The sequence below is a fragment of the Pelodiscus sinensis genome, chromosome 4 (assembly GCF_049634645.1).
Source record: "Pelodiscus sinensis isolate JC-2024 chromosome 4, ASM4963464v1, whole genome shotgun sequence".
Taxonomy (NCBI): Eukaryota; Metazoa; Chordata; order Testudines; family Trionychidae; genus Pelodiscus; species Pelodiscus sinensis.
The window spans coordinates 113,596,917-113,616,931 of NC_134714.1; the positions used below are offsets into that span (position 1 = coordinate 113,596,917).

General features: G+C 47.3%; 1 protein-coding gene across 14 annotated transcripts in view; it reads left to right on the forward strand.

The window, feature by feature from the left end:
* Positions 1–20,015, forward strand: part of TMEM86A (transmembrane protein 86A) — a 116,921-nt gene that overhangs the window by 38,990 nt on the left and 57,916 nt on the right. The window lies entirely within an intron of this gene.

Consider the following 20,015-nt stretch of genomic DNA (forward strand, 5'->3'; position numbering starts at 1 on the left):
GAGGAGGAGGGAATTGATCATTACTTGGAATAGCAGCTTAAAAGTGGCAGGTTGGTAGATTTCTTTTCATGTACAGCACAGCAGCCTCATTTAGCCCCTTGAAGATTTCAGGCATGTTCAGAATGAGAGGGCTTTACTAGGTAAGTGATTCACGTAGTGGAATACAAGCTTGATTCTGATAAATGCCAGTTTCTCTTTGGACAGATGGAATCAGATTCTCTGTTTACACTAGTTTTAATGCCCTGTGGCCAAGTCATCAGCTGGTATAAATTGGCATAACTGCACTAATGTCAGTGGAATCAGTGGGGATTTAGATCACCTCTGGATCAGCCCTATTGATGACAATAGTCACTGAGATTTGCCCAGTTGCGAGATTAGACTGAATCAGGGTTTAAATATCCTTGCAGGCTGGGTTTAAAGCAGGAAGAAAATGTCAATGCCAAGACAGTTCATTACTAGCCAGACCCTTTCCTTTGGTGGGTTGTGATGTCCTCTTTCATTAACAGTAATTTCATAAATTACTTCAAAATCTGAAGGCTCAAAGTGTGAAGGGAAACTGGGCCAGCCACTCTTAAATCAGAATTGGTGAAGCCATGTCTTGAGCTTTTTGTAGTGTTTGGAAGTAGGAAGTCGCTGCCCATATTGTCCAGAGCCCAGCTTTTCATGTAGACCGACTTGAAATCACCAGAAAGCAGATTAATATGGCATCAGACACTGGGATTTCCAAACGTGATGAGAGGCATTTATGCTGGTGACAGGAAGCTCAGGTGACCTATTGCCAAAGTTTATTGGTAGCTTTCAAATCAAAAGATATAGCTGCATCTCTTTCAGTGTGGATTAAAGAGACAGAGGGGCAGATCCTCACCTGATGTAATCCAGTGAGTTCTGTAGAGCTATAGTGACTTTGTTGTGGGACTGGCACAATTTGTCAGGATCAGTAACTATTTTGTTCTTTGTGATTTTGTAATAAGTGACAGATGTGATCTAAGTACAAAGCAGGGACTTTGTAATTCTGGCTGTTACATTGATCCTTTGGGTGCTCTGGGGTAAATTGTGCCTCTTCTGTCTCTTTCCTCCTCACCTGTAAAGTGTGCATGACTATGAGAACAGATTGTGTGGAATAATTCACTGTTTGTAAAATGCTAATGATCGATTAGGGTTTTGAAGATGCATATACCTGCACCATCATATTCTGAGTGCACACGCCTGTCTCCATCTCCCCCACCCTTTAAAGCAGTTTAATTCCTTTGCACACAATCATTAGAATTTCTACCTGGATTGTGCATGTTCAAAACACTTGTTGCTCTAGATTATCGACAGTGTTTGCACCTGCCTCATTTGGCTACATTAGGGCGTGGGAGGGGAGAAGGGGCCATATAGGAAGCCTGATGCTATGTCCCTCAAAGTCAATGGCAAAATTCCCACTGGCTTGCTGCTGTGAGGTCAAACCCAAGCAGAGACTAGTGTTTCAGAGGGACTTGTCCAGGTCACAGGAAGCCAGTGGCAGAGTCTGGAAATAAAATCCTTATTCCCAATGCCAAGCTTTAATCTCAGGACTAAAACAGCTGCCATTTGTTCCTCATATTAGAACTCACTGGGATACGCTGCATCTCTACTGCTTCAGCATGTTGCTCTGGTTTTCTTCATTACCACAGGCTTTCTGTGTGAAGAACGTGATATGCAGCTAAAACATCTATGTCTGTACTAAGTATACTAATTCTGCTCTAAATTGGGAACTATGCAATCTGTGCTTCACTCCTAGTATATTTTTCCTACAACAATGAATCAGCACTTGCTACTGTCAGATTCTGCAGATCCAGAAAGCACCCATATTAGCACCTTTCCAGTAAGTCTCCTTCTTATACAGCTGTCAGCTATATAATGGCTTTCATCACCACTGGAAATCTATTATCACCCTTGCCTTATATCACACATCTCCTTTAACTTGCAAAGTCCAAAGTTGTCAGGCACAGAGTGTGAGAGAGAGTTTATTGTGTTAATCTAGCACTAGGAGTTTTTCTCCAGATGGACTCTGGGGCTGCAGAAGAAAGTTTCACAGAGATAAAAACTCCTGTCTTTGCCAAGGGAACAGGGCTGTAATGTGCCATTTGCATACATGCCATCCTTCTTTAATCTGTCTATGGGACATCCATGGCATATGTGATTAACACTGGCTCAGATCTTTCCTCACAGAATGGACATGGAATGGACTTCTCAGTTAGGGATGGCCCCATGCCACACAGAACGGCCTCTTCGCTTTCCCGTTGGCCCCATTAAAACCTATGCAGGCAAGGGAGCCATTCTAACTTACACCCGTGACGCATAGGTCAGTGTAGAGCTCCTCGCTGCTGTTTCCTCTGGACCACTGGGACACACACACTCCATTCTGGCTTGTCAGCAGGGTAGAGCAGCTCACACAGGGGAGTTTCCCTGCACAGAGTGGGAATTCTCTATTAGCTAACAGAAGTTTTTTAAGGTCATGTATATTGCTTATACAGTGCAAGCTGGGATGGAGAAGGCAAAATCTAACTGATTTCTTTTTCTGGTGCGGGAATGCTCCCTGTAGAACAGGTACAATATGGACAGCAGTCCAGCTCTCCCCACGGCATCTGGTGATGTTCCACTGGTGAGGCTGTAGTTTAGTCTCCATTGTAATGGAATTCTTTGCCTTCCTATTGATACTGCTAACAAAGATGTCAGTGAAGTGCCTCCTGAAGTGGTTTATTTTAATATATGCACCTGCTCTACTAGGACTGTGGAGACCATGAACTCCTGTCATATAAAAGATGCAGAAGACTGTTTCATGACCTAATTAGTCACCAACTACGCAGAAACCTAATTAGTCACCATTTTGAGCCAGTATCCTTGAAATAGAGCACTTGGTCTTTCTTCTGGTAAGTCCCTTTTACACCATTTTGGTAATGTAATGGAGCCCGTAAGAGGGTAGAAATGCCTCCTTGAGAATACCCCAGCACAGAGATCCTCCTCAGTGCCTGAAGAGGTAAAGTAAGCCCTCTGCGATAGCCCTGCTCCCAGGCCTGGCATAAGAGTGTGTAGCCAGACTGCACTGCACTTTGGATAAGCTCTGCTTTCCAGTGCTCAGAGGAAGCAGAATATAAGTTAAAGCAGCTTTGGGGCTGCTCTAGTTACACTGTGGATCAGGCAGAACCCTCCCCAGCCGCAGGGTTTGATCAGTGCAAAGTGACTTACAGCCCTCCTTGCTCTCCTGCTCAATCCACATGCAACATGCAGGGTGACAGCTAGAAAGCAAGCAGTGAAGCTCTGTGTCCCATTACTAATTTCTTGAGCCTGCCAGTTTCCTGCAAAGCAACATTTGGAGTGACATGAAACCTAACGCTGCATTTTTTCCTGGATAATGTGCAATCTGTGTGCTTTTCACAGAAGAATATGATATAAATAATGATGAGTTTCATGGGAACATACGCTTGTGATCTGAAAACCATAACCACAGTCAACCACGAAGATTTTTTTCTGTAGTGGGAGAAGTTTTTATCTTGACTGGTCTATTTTTTTTTCCTTTGAGAATGAAATTCTTTTGGGGCAATACACAGTGTCTTCTAGGGTTACTAGTTAGACCTCCCCAAAATACCGGACACACTTGACTGTGGGTGGGTGGGGAGGGAGGCAGGGATGGTGGTGGGGGGAGAGAGGGGACCGTGGAGCTGGCCGGAAGGAAGGGGGGCCGGGAGGCAGGGCTGGTAGAGGAGGTTGGCTGGGAGGAAGGGGGGGGGGTGGGAAGCAGAGCTAGCGGGGGAGGGGTGCAGCCACTGGCCGCAGCCAGAGTCCAACAGGCTATTCCCCCGGCAGGCACTCCCTCTAGTTACTAGTAGAAGCCGGGCGGGGGCGGGGCTGGGAGCCACTCCTCCTGCCCAGCTTCTGCACGCAATCAGAGGCTCCCAGCAGGGAGACAGGGCCGTGACTGGTGCTGGGAGCCTCTGGTTGTGTGCAGAAGCCAGGTGGGGGGAGTGGCTGGGAATCCAGCCACTGCCCCCGCCCCGCCCCACTCGGCTTTTGCACACGACCACAGGGCTCCCAGCGCCAATCGCGGCCCTGCTTCCTAGTTGCTCTCCTGACCCTGCCAGGCTTCCGTCCGGCACCCAGCCGGAAATTCAGAAAATACCGGACATTGCACATGTCCGATATTTTCTGAATTTTTCTACCGGACAGAGGGTGCAAATACCAGACTGTCCAGTAGAAAACAGGACACCTGGCAACCCTAGCTTCTCTGTGATTATTATAAGCCTGCAGCCTAGCAGAAGGCTGCTTCAGACTGTACTGGAATTAATCATTTATATTTAATTATCCCTTTGACGTCTCAGTCAAGAATTGAGGCCCCATTGTGCTAAGCACCACGCACACGTAGCAGAGCAACAGGCCCTGCTCAGAAGAGCTCACCGTCAGAGTGTGATGAGATGTGACTGCAGGGGAGCCAACAGCTTTCGCAGGCCCCTAGGCAAGGTGCGGGCGTGGGCTGTCCACTCTCCCAGACGGGGCAAGGCCTCAGGCAGAAGGGGCTGGGCCGGGGGCAGGCAGCCCTCTGTGCACCTCCCCCTTCAGTCCTCAAAGCTGCACTGAGCACATGGCACTCCAGAGGTGATTTAAAGCCAGGGCTTGGAGCCCAGGGCCCCTTTGAATTGCTGCACCCTGGGGCAACCACCCTCTATGTCCCGTTCCCCCCACACACACTTTCAGTGGGCCTGTGTGGAGGCAAGCAGATGGCTGTGTGGACTCAAACATGAGCATGAAAATCTAGGGTTGCCAGGTGTCTGGTATTGGCCTGGACAATCCAGTATTTGTGGCTTCTGTCCGGTAAAAAAAACCTCAGAAAATACCAAACATGTAAAATGTCCGGTATTTTCTGTTTTTCATAGATGGAAGGCTGCTTGGGACATTCTTCCCCTGCTGTGTCTGGTGGGAGCGGGGGGAGTGTGGGGACTGTGACTCTTCTGTGTGGGTGTGTAGTGTGTGTGTTGCTTCTTTTTTTTTTTTTTATTGCTCAACCAAATTTTTTCCTGCTATGTTTGGTATTTTTTGTGAAACTCTCTGGCAATCCTATGAAAAACACAGGGTAACAAGTCAGTTACGGTTAGTGCAGTAAGCAGCAATTCCAGCATATCAGCTATTTCATAATTTCAAAACCATTTTTTTTAAGGTATCACAGCAGAGGTAAGATTTAAGCAGAGATCTGACAGAGGCTAATGCACTGGCATTGTAGATTATGTTTGTAAACAACACCTCCCATGCATAAAGGAAGGCATAAGAGAATGAGAGCAACAATTTCTCTCCAACGGCATTTCACACTGTTTCAGGGGCTCCTAAAGTAGCATTTTTCTGGGGCTTTGTTTTGAATAACTGATTAATAATTCTGAAAGGTCTAGTTTTTTCAAGAACTTCCTTTCTCCTCCAGAGGTATCTGAAACAGCAACACATTTAAATACTGTTGGCTACTGGAAACAGTACATTGTTCCATGCACAGTGACTACTACCTTGAAAACTGCTGATGCCCAAAGGATTGCTAAGGATCAGGAGTTATGTACAGCCTCCCCCCCTTTCCATGTCTCTGTTCCAATAATTTCTACTGCTGGTTAAAGCAGGTTTTGAGAGCCCTGTTTACAGGGGTATGTCAGTTCAATAAGTAGGATAAACATGGCATTTGGTGCAGAAACTCAGGTTTTATGAAACTCTGGCTTTAGAAATCATTAGCCACAAAATTAGGCTTGCTTTGCCCCAGTCATGTTGGCTAGTAGAATCACAGAACAGAAAGGAACGCCGAGAGGTCAAGTCCAGTCCCCATCACTCAAGACAGGACCAATCACCATCTAAATCAGGCCTGGGCAAAATACGGCCCACGGGCCACATCCGGCCCACCAAGCAACTACATACAGCCCGTGGAGGTAGTGGGGAGCCCCAGGCAGGCTCTCCAGCTTGCCCCGTAGCCTTGCGCGCTGTGCAGAAATGCGGCTGGCAAGGCTCCATTTCTATTTTAAAACTGGAGGGCGGGGAGGAGGGGGGAAGTTTTAGGAGCCACCCCACCCCCAGCACATCCCCATCGGCCAGTTTCTGGCCGAAACCAGCCAATGGGACCTACTTGTTAGAATAATAAGCAGCTAAGAAGAATCACACACCCTCTCATGGGCTCAGTTATTCACGAAGCACATGTCCAGGCAGGTAGGTAGGGAAACATTTTAAGCTCTGCAGGCAGGCAGGCTAGTTTGGCAGCTGTCAAGTCTGTCTCTTGGCCACAGCCTGCTTCCGGCACCCCAGCCCTTTCCTGCCCCAACTCTCTGCCCCCCCACTCACCATACCTAAAACCTCTGTCCCCCTCTTACTTCCATACCCCTTCCCAGGTCTGGTTTCTCAATCTCCTGCTCCAGATCACAATCCCCTCCTGCCCTAGGTCACATCCCAAACCCCTGCACTCCAGTCCCCCTGCTCTAGGTCATAGCTGCCTGCTTCATCCCAACTCCCTCCTAGACTCCAGTCTCCCTTCTGCACCCAACCTCCATTCCAGACCCTGCACCTCCTCCATTAATATCATGGAAGAGTACGGCCTATGACCACTTTCCAAAATCTTGGCGTGGCCTCCCCATAAAAAATTATTGCCCACCCGGATCTAGATCATCCCTGACAGACGTTTGTCTAACCTGCTCTTAAAAAGCTTTAATGATGGGGATTCCACAATCTCCTTGGCAAGTTATTCTAGTGCTTAACCATCCTGATGGTTAGCAATTTTCTCCTAATGTGCAACTTAAACCTTCCTTGCTGCAATTTAAGCCCATTACTCCTTGTCCTATCCTCAGAGATCAAGGAGAATAATTTTTCTCCCTCCTCATTGCAACCACCTTTTAGGTACTTGAAAACTGTTATCATGTCCCCTCAGTCTCTTTTGCAGACTAAACAAACCAAATTCTTTCAATCTACCTTCATAGGTTAAGTTTTCTAGACCTTTAATAATTTTTGTTGCTCTTCTCTGGACTTTCTCCAAATTTCCACGTATTTCCTGAAATGTGGCACCCAAAACTGGAAATAATACTCCAACTGAGGCCGAATCAGCACACAGAGTAGAAGAATTACTTTTCATGTCTTATTTACAACACTCCTGTTAATACATACCAGAATATATATATATATATATATGGTAACAGTGTCACTCTGTTGCCTCTATAATCCCTAGATCCCTTTCCACAGTACTCTTTCATAGACTGTCATTTCTCATATGTGCAACTGATTGTTTCTTACTAAGTGGAGTTAGGTGAAGACTTTCCTTTTCGTCCACCTAAGGGTGGACAATAGGCTAGTTACTTTTGACATAGGGAAAAAAATTGAACTAGGCTGTTAAATCATCATGGGATAAGTTCCAGAAAAATGTGCTCTCTTCATCTTATCTCATGATATTCACAATTTATACTCAATGGGAGCAACTGCCTCTAGTTTTTTTAATGCTTTTGATTTTGATTCCACACCTACAATTTTGCATCTGGAAATAATTGTAACTATAGTTTTACAGGCACAAATAATTGTAGATGAATGTTTTAACTCAAACTTGCAACTACCTGATTACACCCACAAATAAGATAGATATGTTATATAAAACATGTCCTATTTTTCCAGTTGGGAAACAGTAGGGATAAAAATTATAGGCTGAGTTAACCCTATTACAGAAATCAAATATTTCCCTTTTTCCCCATTTTCCATCAATGCAGACTAGTAACATCTTTCACTTTCCTAACACATCTAGTGAGTAGAGCTCTACAAATCCACAGTTGGGCATTATATCTGTAGATATCCACATCCATGCCTATGGATGCAGATTGCTGCCACTCATTTTTGCAAAGGTGGATACAAATTTTGTAGCTATGCAGAATTCTACTAATGAGTTCCAGTTCCTCCCCTTTTTGATTTAATTTTCCCACTAAAAAATTAGACACCCAACAATCAATATTAACACAGCTATTTTACCATGATGGTGCTAACACTTGAGCACTCGTGTGTGCTTTTGTGGGGCACCTCCTGGATAAAACAAAAGACAGAACTATGTAGCACTTTAAAGACTAACAAGATGGTTTATTAGGTGATGAGCTTTCGTGGGCCAGACCCATCTTGTTAATCTTTAAAGTGCTACATAGTTCTGTCTTTTGTTTCAGCTACACCAGACTAACATGGCTGCATCTCTGTCACTCTCCTGGATAAAGTGTGAGCAGCAATAGAATCTATCATTCATTTATTACCAACTTCTTTTACTACAGATACCCTATCCCTGGTCACTATACAAAGAAATCTGTTAGTTATCTTCAATTTGTAGGCTTCTGGGCAATCCCACAAAGCCTGCATTGGCCACAGTGGTGATAAGTGTTTAGTACCACTGCTTCCTGCCACAAGTGTAATTTGCAGGACAGAGGCATCGTGACCCATAGCAAGATTGACATGAACATCTGGTCTTAACTTAAGCATACAGAGATTGAACCTCCCTGATCTGGCACCCTAAGGAGCTAACCAGTCTGGAACCAGTGAATTTTCTAGACCAGCGGAGGTCAAAGCTGGGCCGCCCACTGCTGGCCACTGGGCCAACGCTCTTTCTTCCCTAGTCCAGCAACATTCCTGGTCCACCAGTTTTTCCCTGTGAGTGCTCCAGTTCTGGTGTACCCATGAGGTTGCCAACGATGCTGGACCAGGGTGTTGCTGGACTAGGGAAGCCCAGAGTAGAGAGGTTCAACCTGTACTAAAAGGAGCCTTGTGGTGCTTTCCTGCAAAACATCACCAGTTTCTTTCTCCTCACTATAAACAAAACTTGTGACCGCTGACCCATGCACCAAGCACAGCTAGACATCACAAGCCACTTCACCGGAGTTCTCTACAGGTCCATTGCCAAGGGGGCTGTTGGGTGGGGCAGAAAACACAGTGGTGGCTTGTGTGGGGGCAAGAATGAAAGGTTCTGGTGGGGGAGGGGCATGTAACTGTTCCATACGTTGCTGCTGCCTTCACCCCCGACTCGCCTCAGCAGGAAGTCTGTAAAACAGGCAGCAGCATGGGGAGTCCAGCAGCCGGGAAGCAGTGACAGCCACATGGGGAAGTAGGAGGCAGGTCAGCCAGCAGCCAGGCATCCTGCTGTTTCTGGCCTCCCATGCTGCACAGATGCCAGGGGAAACGCTCCCTCTTCGCTGCTGGGCATCCTGGCTAGAGGCAGCCTGAGAAATTGGGGGAGGAAGGGCATGTAATCCTGCATTTGGACCCACTCCCTGCACACACCATCTCTGCCAAGGCCAAAGTGCGTTCCTGCATCCCTGTTACCCTAACCCCTGTATTCCCCTCCTGTGGCCCCTTCTTCCCTAACCCTGCACTCCACTCATGGCTCTGGCCCCCTGCACCTTCTCTTAGGTACTTGGTCCAGCCAATCTCCTGCCTCCAGCAGCTGCATGTACCTTGCTGGGAACCAGCTACACAGCCCATCCTTCCTGCTGCCGTTCCTACCAGCCACTCTCTGGCACCTGTGGCACCATTATTAGCTCCCCCTTGTGAAACACAGCTCCCATTGGCACCGCTTCATGTCTGCCTGTGTCTTGCAGTGCAGGGGGGAAGGGACAACGCCTGCCTCCCAAAACTACACCCACATTAAAAAGCAGGGGGAGGGGCATTCTCCCCTTTCCCCCCCTCCCCAGTTCTGGCATTGAAGCAACCAGATGTAATGGAGGGGATCATCTCATCATCCATCCCCAGGTATAACTCATGTAGCCATGCTCCCCTCCGGGTTTTCTTAGTTACTTCACAAGCTCCCCTTGCAGGAACAGCGTGGGTGGAACAGTGAGGTTAGCTCTTGCCGCAGCTACTTGTCTCTCTGTGGTGTGAGGTTGTATTCATTGCCCTGAATGCTACCAAGGGGCAGGAGTCTGTTTGTCTGTCCCGAAGCTAGTTCTGAATTGTGCAGGCTTACACATTGTTCCCCTGGCAGGACATGTGATTACATAGCAAGTGTTTTCCAATAGCATTTCAAAGGCATAACGGCTCAGACACAGCGCCAACACAGCACTTCATGCGAGGCTTTGTACGACGAAAGAATGAATTGGCCTGTTCAGCAGCAAAAGGAATCGGCCTGAATCAGCGAGAGCTTTTGGTCAAGGTTTTGTTCTTGTGTTAAAGGGCAACTTGGGGGACAAGCTGGTCCTCTGAGCGCAGGTGTGGAACTTGCCCTTCTCTCCTGACAAGGCAGGAGCTGTTCTTCTTGCGCAGGTTCATTCGCAAGAGCAGGGACGGGGGGAGGTGACTTGCACCTCATCACTTCACTGGGGGCTGCCTGGGGATGGGTTATTAGCGCCACTGTTGCAATGGCTGCATGGCAATTCTGCATTCTTGCAGTGGCACAAAAGTGCAGGGCTGATACCTCCTCTCCATCCTCTGGCCTTCCTCCAACCTGGCACCTGCCCATCTTTCAATGCCACCCTCTGCTAGACAAGGAGAGGCTTCTGCAACAGCAGCAGCACAGAGCTCTTAGCCAGAGTAGTGCAGAACAAGCACAATGCAGGGGTGCATTTATCCTATAGAATTTCCTGTATTCCCTTTAGGAGCCTGATTGGTCTCTAGGCTTTCTTGCTACATCTTGAAAGGTCTATGCTCTAATAACCTGCTACTTGGGAGCAAGCAAGGCCTCTGCCCCCAGTGTCAGTCTGTTGTTCTACAATTTAAATAACCTTGGATAATATGGGTGTAAATACCTCCTGCACCTCCATGTTTATTTACAGGGGTACACAGCAATCAATGCAAAGCGTGAGGCATTTTCTGGAAGAGAAGAGTGGAATTTTAGATACTCAGACCCAAAATTTAGCAGCTGAATCCTTCAATTGACTGAGCCAAAACCCTGGATCTAATCCCCCAGATGACCCTAAATTCCCTTGTTTTATCTTTTATGCTTCATACCCATATCCAACAGGTTTGTTACACCACAGAGAAATGAGCGGGTGAGTAGCTGTGTGAGGAAGGGGACAGTCAATGAGAAGCTGGAAGGACTGAGTTTCCAAGCTCTTCAGAGGCAGAGTAAGCAGTCAGCTGGTAGACCTTTGGCATGCAACTAGGAAAGGTGCTTCTTGCAGAGCATGGATCTCTGCTTCTGCACATGTGACCTATTCTTGTGTTTGGCCTTGCACACTTAGACCCACACATAATTAGCAGTTGCAGACTGGGTTAATCAATCTGCTTCAGGGAAAAGACAATTGACTACTGAAATCAGAAAAGAGTCTCCTTCCACCTTCCTTGGTCTAGAATAGATCCCTTCTTTGAAGCAGCCAGTGTTGGCTATTGATGTGTGCAGGTTCTGTATGCCAGTGGTTCTCAGCCAGGGGTACACTTACCCCTGGGGGTAAGCAGAGGTCTTCTGGGGGTACATCAGGTCAGCTAGATCAGTATTTCTCAACCTTTTTTTATAAAGTACCCCTTTAAAAATATAAGTACTCCCCTTTAAAAAAAATATTATAAGTACCCCCAGTACCTACAGTTTTCAGACACATACATTTTTTCTACCATTGTAACACATTTGTTTAAGCAACTTAATTGTAGTTGGGCGGGCGATGAAATTTTTGGGTGTAAAAAGCATAAAAATAATAAAGCGCTCTAAAACTTAAATTCAGTTTTCTCCAAATTTCAGTTGTATTGATGTATTCCCCAGACTTCTCTCGAGTACCCCTAAGGGTACTTGTACCACTGGTTGAGAAATACAGGCAGTCCCCGACTTATGTCGGATCCGACTTATGTCGGATCCGACTTATGTCGGATCCGACTTATGTCGGATCCGACTTATGTCGGATCCGACTTATGTCGGATCCGACTTATGTCGGATCCGACTTATGTCGGATCCGACTTATGTCGGATCCGACTTATGTCGGATCCGACTTATGTCGGATCCGACTTATGTCGGATCCGACTTATGTCGGATCCGACTTATGTCGGATCCGCACTTATGTCGGATCCGACTTATGTCGGATCCGACTTATGTCGGATCCGACTTATGTCGGATCCGACTTATGTCGGATCCGCACTTACGAACGGGGCTTTCTCGCCCCGGAGCTCACAGGCAGCGGTCAGCCACCTGGAGCTCCGGGACGAGAAAAGCTGCTCCTGGTGCCCCTGGTCTGCTGGGGACCGTCTCCAGCAGACCAGGGGCATCGGGAGCAAACCCGCAGCAGTGGCGGGTTCCCGCTCTTCTGAGGCTTTGCCAGAGCAAAGTCTCAGAAGCGCGGGAACCCGCCGCTGCTGCGGGTTTGCTCGCGATGCCTCTGGTCTGCTGGGGACCGTCTCCAGCAAACCAGGGGCACCAGGAGCAAAGCGGTCCGGCCAGAGCAAAGCCTCAGAGGCGAGGCACCCCCTCGCTGCCGCTTTGCTCCCTGTGTCCCTGGTCTGCTGGGGGGGGGGGGCGCAGCTAGTGTGCCCCCCCCAGCAGACCAGGCTTTTGTTGTGGACCCTGGGGCAGAGTAGCTGGGGCGCTGCCGGTTGGTCCCGCAGCGCCGCTCTGGTTACTACTGGACCAACCCGGCAGCACCCCAACTGCTCTGCCCCAGGCGTCCTGATTCAGCCGCTGCTGGTCAGTTTCAGCAGTGGCTGAATCAGGACTCCTGGGGCAGAGCAGCTGGGGTGCTGCTGGGTTGGTCCAGTAGCGCCGAGGAGCGGTGCTACTGGAGCAACCCAGCAGCACCCCAGTTGCTCTGCCCCAGACGTCCCCAAGTCAGCCGCTGCTGAAACTGACCAGGGCTGACTACAGGAAGCCCGAGGTACAGTTGCTCTGTCCCGGGCTTCCTGGAATCAGCTGCTGATCAGTTTCAGCAGCAGCTGACTTGGGGTTCTTAAGTTGAATCTGTATGTAAGTCAGAACTGGCGGTCAGTTTCAGCAGCGGCTGAATCTGGACGCCAGTTCCGACTTACATACAGATTCAACTTAAGAACAAACCTACAGTCCCTATCTTGTACGTAACCCGGGGACTGCCTGTACTGTCCTAGATATTTGCTTAGCTTTACAACAGGCTACATAAAAACACTAGCAACGTCCATACAAACTAAAATTTCATACAATGCCTTGTTTATGGAACTCTATATCCTGAAATATAAGTACTATATTTATATTCCCATTGATGTATTTTATAATTCTATGGTAACAATGAAAAAGTAAACATTTTTTTCAGTAATAATGTGCTGGAACACTTTTCTATGTTTGTCTGGTTTGCTAAGCAAGTACAAAGGTGAAACTTGGGGGTTCGCAAGACAAATCGGACTCCTGAAAGGGGGTACAATAGGAAGGAAAGATTGGCCCATTGAGTATAACAATGGCTCTCAGACGTGGATTTTACAAGAAAACCTAAGAATATAATCTTCTCCTTTCTATCTGTGATAAATGCCTGACACTTGTACATGCAGCTGTGACCCCCCTCTTCATGCCGTTACAAATCAAAGCCAACTCCCTTCCCCCAGGATTCCAACTTGAGACCAAGTGGTCCACATTCATTCCATCGGTCACAGTAACTTATGGAGACCACAGAATGAGAAGCACAAGCCATGACTTGGACTGACAACATCGACTTGGACTGACAACATCATCCACCATGATAAAGCTACCAACCATTTAAACATTTAGATGACAGACATATGACTAGAAATGAAAACTATTAATCCACGAGGGCAGCGCAGTTTGGAATTTGTCTTGTGGGAGACCAGGGGCCAGAAAAAACAGGTTAGCTTTGTAAAAACAACAGAATGTACAGTAAACTTCCGATAATCCGGCACCTTTAGGACCCAGGGGGTGCCGGATTATCAGATATGCTGGACTATCAGAAGGGGGGACTATGAGGGGTCTGAAGTGGGGTGCAACCCCAGACCCCTCATAGCCCCCCATTACGATAGTCAGGCTCTGCCCCAGGAGTCCCTGATTCAGCCGCTGCTGGTCAGTGTCAGCAGCAGCTGAATCGGGGATGCCTGCAATAGAGCAGCGGGGGTGCTGCCGGGTTGGTCCCGTAGCGCTGCCCCTCGGGGCTGCGGGACCAACCCGGCAGCACCCCAGCTGCTCTGCCCCAGGTGTCCGGATTCAGCCCCGAATCAGCCGCTGCTGAAACAGATCAGCGGCTGATTCCAGGAAGCCTGGGGCAGAGCAGCTCTGCCCTGGGCTTCCTGGAATCAGCCGCTGATCTGTTTCAGCAGCGGCTGAATCGGGGACCCCTGGGGCAGAGCAGCTGGGGCAGAGCAGCTGGGGTCCTGCCGGATTGGTCCCGCATCGCTGTCCTTTGGCGCTGCGGGACCAACCCGGCAGCACTCCAGCTGCTCTGCCCCAGGCATCCCCAAGAGCAGCTGGGGTGCTGCCGGGTTGGTCCCGCAGCCCCGAGGAGCAGCGCTATCAGACCAACCCGGCAGCACCCCAGCTGCTCTGCTCCCGGCTTCCCCGATTCAGCTGCTGGTCAGTTTCAGCAGCAGCTGAATGGGGGAAGCCTGTCCAGCTGCCCCAGCACTTCCGGGTTCCTGATGGTGCCGGACCATCAGGAGTCCCGGAGCATTGGATGCCAGACTAATGGAGTTTTACTGTATATTGATATTTGATTTAAACCAGGCCACTCAAAAAGGTGAGTGGGAAAAGTGCTTCTTTTACTGGCTTGTACAGAATGTTGTACTAAAATATTAACTGGAATATTTGGGATACTCATTTTTTACAAGCAGGCTTTTGGAAAGCAGAGTTCTTACTCTATTGAGAGGGACCTTCATATCCTTCTAAAATCAAAGTTATTTGGAAGTCATGTGATCTCAGGAAATGTCCAGAGCAGATATAGTTCTGCAACTCAGCACACCCAAATGCAATTCCTCTGCAATTTTTTAGGCGTTTTATAGATCAAGTTTCAGCGCAGAGTGAAGTTGGCAGTTGAGTTTATAAATCCTGGAAAAACAGAGCTTGTAAGAATGATGAAAACAATAGAAGCTCATTTCAACTTAAGACAGACATCTAATTAATGTACTGTATATGGTTAGCAGTAGCAGGTTCTTACCTTAGCAATGTCAGGACACAAACAACACAGGTGGTTCAGTTTCCTCCACTCTTGGGTAGCTGGATGATTTGATGTGGTTCCCTCCAGCCAAACAATTAGATCTCTTCTTTTCAAAGGAACATAAATCCAAACACCTGACATATTCTTGGTCAGTCCCAGGTCAGAGCCTGGACATAGGGTTGATTCATACCAATAGGAACTGGACCCCTTCATTGGCAAAACAGTCTTCTCTAGATTGATCTCTGTTGCCAATGAGTGAAGGGAGACTGATCATCTCAGTCACATGTCCAAAATGGGATTCTAGGTCTCAGTTTATATCTCAGTTCCTCTATATGCCTTTATCACCAGGCACTTGCTTCATTTTTCCCAAAGGTCCTTCAATATCTTATCCATGTTTAGCCCATCTCCGCGCTGATAAGGAAGCGGGGGGGGGGGGGGGGACGGGGGGGGGGGGACTACCACCTCCTTACTTAATCCTTAGCCTTCTGGTCTGCAGCAAGGCTGCTGCTTATATGCCTTGCCAGTCCCTTCCCAGCATGCCTTGCTGTCTCACCTTACAGTCACCTGATCACTATGTATCCCCCTTAGTACCTGCAAACTTCTCTCCCAGACTGCACTTGTTTGGGGCTGAACCAGGACCAGGGTTGTGGTGAGTCAGCAGAAGCCCTTAAAGGGTCACTTCATAATTTGTTACATAATTAGGGTTAACCCCCCCCCCCATCCAGTTTTTCCAAGGATTTATCGCTTTTTTTTAAAGATAGCTGATCTGGGACTCTGCAAGAGTGCTCAGTTGTCCAATTTTGTGGGCTCAGGATAATCTCAGTTATCCTTTTTATTGGAACCTTAAAAGTGGCACCCTATGCAGAACCCATTTGGAATAATGCTGCTCTAGAAGATGCAAAGGATGAACTATTAACACTGACATCAAACTGCCTCTCCATGGCTAGCAGGTTATCCTCATGTAGGAGGCATTATGATTACTAATTCCAGATACACACCAGAGTAACTGAGATCAGAATCTGCCCCAAAGTATTTGAAAAATTCCAAAACTAGTGTTAAGATCAGGTTTATATAGCTATTACAATAAAAACTCTTTAAATGATTATTTAGTTTGCAAAATCAAGCACCCAAAAGTTAGGAAATACCAGTTTTGTGATTGTACTACAAACTTAATTGTTCCCTTTTGTGCATCTATCCTGTGCACTAAAGGCCCGGGCCCGGGGAAAATGATTGTGTAATTACAGTGTATGGCTACGTCTAGATTGCATCCTTTTTATGAAAAAGGGATGCAAATTAGACGTATCGCAATTGCTAATGAAGCGGGGATTTAAATCTCCCCTGCTTCATTAGCATAAAAATGGCTGCCGCTTTTTTTCGGCACGGAGCTTTGCCGGAAAAAAGCACCAGTCTAGACGCGGATCTTTCGGAAAATAAAGCCTTTTCCGAAAGATCCCTTATCCCTCATTTTAAGATGAGGATCTTTCGGAAAAGGCTTTTTTTTCCCAAAAGATCTGCGTCTAGACTGGTGCTTTTTTCCGGCAAAGCTCCGTGCCGGAAAAAAGCGGCAGCCATTTTTATGCTAATGAAGCGGGGGAGATTTAAATAATCGCTTCATTAGCAATTGCGATACGTCTAATTTGCATCCCTTTTATGAAAAAGGGATGCAATCTGGACGTAGCCTATATGTTTGGTACCTCCTAGGTGCCATATATCCCAGCACAATGTCTTCTGTTCTGGTGATAGCACAGATCTAGCCTTAGTATTTTGATGACAAAGGTGTCCTGAGAAACAAAAGTGAGAGAAGGAAAATAGTGACTTTTCCAGTTTAGATCTAAATAGAATGAATATCATGGGATAAAGAAAAGGCACATCTCTCTTCCTTAGTTCAAAAGCTTGTGTCAAGCAATGAAGGTGTAAGAGCTTCTCTAAAACACTGCACAAGAATCTTTTATACTGGGAAGAGCTAGGCAGCCCAAATATAGGAGTCACTACCAGCTCCCCCTCTCTTGCGTGCTAATGTGCTGTGTGAGAATGAGTTATCCAGCCTGGTTGCTTCTCAGAACATTTAAAATTTGTATAGGCAATATAAATAATGCTGCTAAGAAGCTGCTGCTGTGTGGAGGAACTTTTCATTCAATGCCACAACTGTTTTGAAAGCCCTATCTATAGTGACATACTCAAGGGTTGCTCATTTCCTCTGGTCCTACAACTTCATATTTTACCATGTATCCACTTCTATATTCCAACTCTGTTCCCTGAACTCGCTGAATTTTGGGGAGCTTGCACATCAGTGGCTTGGCATTGCAATAGGAAGATGAGATAACCACATGCTAGAAGAACCAGTCTTCTAGGATCCAGAACCAAAGCACATTGAATCAATGGAAGGACTGCCATTGTCCTCAGTGGGTTTTGCATCAGACCTTACAATCCTCCTTCCAGCAGCAAGGGGTCTAATGAGTGCTTACTTCCATACTTCGGAAGCAGGGGTTCTCTGACTGGGTTTTCAACACTAACATTGCCACCCAGAGACCATCATGGGACAGAGCAGTTTCAGGTTTGCTGAAGTTCATGGTGGAACCAAACTGTTCTTCTCCCACATTCACCTGAACATTCTGTTCTGTTGCATCAGTGATGGTCTATATTCTGGACAAACGATCCTCAAACCGCTTCGGGGGTAGCCGAGTTAGTCTGTACAGGATAAACTTAAAAAACAACAAATAATCTGGTAGCACTTTATAGACTAACAAAACATGTAGATGGTATCATGAGCTTTCGTGGGCACAGCTCCCATCTTCAGATGACCGGAGTTTTGAGTTTAGGATGTGCACACCCAAAATAAACCATCAGTACTAGGGAATTACATGTATCCAGCAGGGGCTGTAGTGACAGTAAATAGAAATATTTCATGTAGGGCTTCCAGAAAAATTGGAATATTGAGAGCTGTAAATCCATCTGCTGTGGACATGATGGTCAGTGTTCTCTGAGGCTGTGTCTAGACTGCATCCCTCTGCTGATCAGATCCTGTATTTTTTGACAGATCCTGTATTCCTCAAAAAATGATCCTCAAAAAGCCTCCGCTGTTGGCAGAACCGCGGCTACACTTTACTTTCACTTTCGACACTGAGCCTGATCGGCACAGTGTTGGAATATGAGTTTGCAAATGAAGCCTGAGATATTTAAATCCCGGGCTCATTTGCACTTCCAAAGTGCTTGATTTGCATTCCTCTGTCGGCAGAGGGATGCAGTCTAGACGTAGCCTGAGACAGTTAGGGTACATGCTCACCAGGCTGAATAAAGCCTCATTATTAACATTACTTGGAGACACACAATCACTCCAGCCCCTTGAGAATGCATGATGTGTGTGTTTTCTGTGTGAACCACCATCTAGTCTTAGCAACATCATAATTCCATTAGAGGCACTGAGATCAAACATGATTTGGAGATTTTCCAAGAAACATCACATACCAGCTGCTGGTTGTTGGTACACCCCGGGATACTTTGCTCCATTTGTTTTAACTCTCTCAGTGACCTCTTCCATCAATAGCTCTGCTGGAAGTTCAGCTACTATGGATTCTGCAGCAGGAGCTGGTCCTCCTGCAAGACTCCAGCAGCAGTTAACTTATTACAGGACTCATGCCAGACAGCTGTCCAAGGTAACTTCCCTATGCCCATCTGTGTATAGCATCTAAGATCCTTTTTGCTCTTGAGTACAACATGGTTAGAAAAAAACCCCATATTAATTCCTTGTGGTTTTCCCTACCTGGCCTGAAGTACAGAAGAATAATAAGTTGTGGCAGCATAACAAAACATGCTTCTCCTCGTACTGTTTCGAGGTGGCCCCAAACGGGATCCCATTCTCAGAATCGGGATAAGTTTGGACCTGGACTGAGAACGTTGTCCCTTGGGGCTCTCTCTATGGCAGAACCCCAAATTCAGACACTCATGACATTGGGGTAGCTCAGATCTGGATTCTGCAGCTCTGTCCCATAGGAATTGTTTTTACCACGTATAGCTTACCTGCTGCACGTGGGGTTACGTAAAGGGACCCTAACCTTCTCATGGGCCCTACCTGCTGTTGCAATGCTAATAACAGCCCATCGTCATTTGTTCAAAGAGAATTGCTGTGTGGGGAGAGGGTGCATTTATTTGAGGCCAGGCTATAAGGCAGGGGTGGGGCACCTTTTTTGGGTCAGGGGCCGCTGACCCACAAAAAAATTGGTCAGGCCCCTGACTGAGAAGCAGAAACTTACTCCTCCCTATTCCCTTTGTGCACTAGAACCTGTGGCGCCTAGGCTTGTAAATTTTGTGAGCTCTCCCAGGGGTGGGACCAAAAGTTAGGGGTTCAATGTGTGGCAAAGGTCTGCCAGGAAGGGGTTGGAGGTGAGTATCTGGGCCGGATGGGGGTGTAGGAGCAAAGTGGGGTTCCACAGTTCGGATAGGAGGTGGGGTACAGGAGCATGCTGGTGTTTGGGGGGTTCTGGGTGGGAGGGAGTGCAGGAGCTGGCTGGGGGTTTTGGGGTATGGGAGGATGTTAGGGTGCAGGAGTAGGCTAGGGCCTGCCAGGCCTTAGGTTCCTCACCCCTGATATAAGTGTTGCTGTGTCTCCCAGGCCACAAGACTTGGGAAGGGGATGCTCAAGGGGGCCTGATCCAAAACCAATTGAAGTATTAGAGGACACCAAATGAAATTAATGGGTAGCAGGTTTAAAACTAATAAGCAAAAGTTCTTCTTCACACAGCACATAGTCAACCTGTGGAACTCCTTGCCAGAGGAGGCTGTGAAGGCTAGAACTATAACAGAGTTTAAAGAGAAGCTAGATAAATTCATGGAGGTTAGGTCCATAAAAGGCTATTAGGCAGGTGGTAGGAATGGTGTCCCTGGCCTCTGTTTGTCAAAGGCTGGAGAGGGATGGCACGAGACAAATCGCTTGATCATTGTCTTCGGTCCAACCCCTCTGGGGCACCTAGCACTGGCAACTGTCGGCAGACAGGC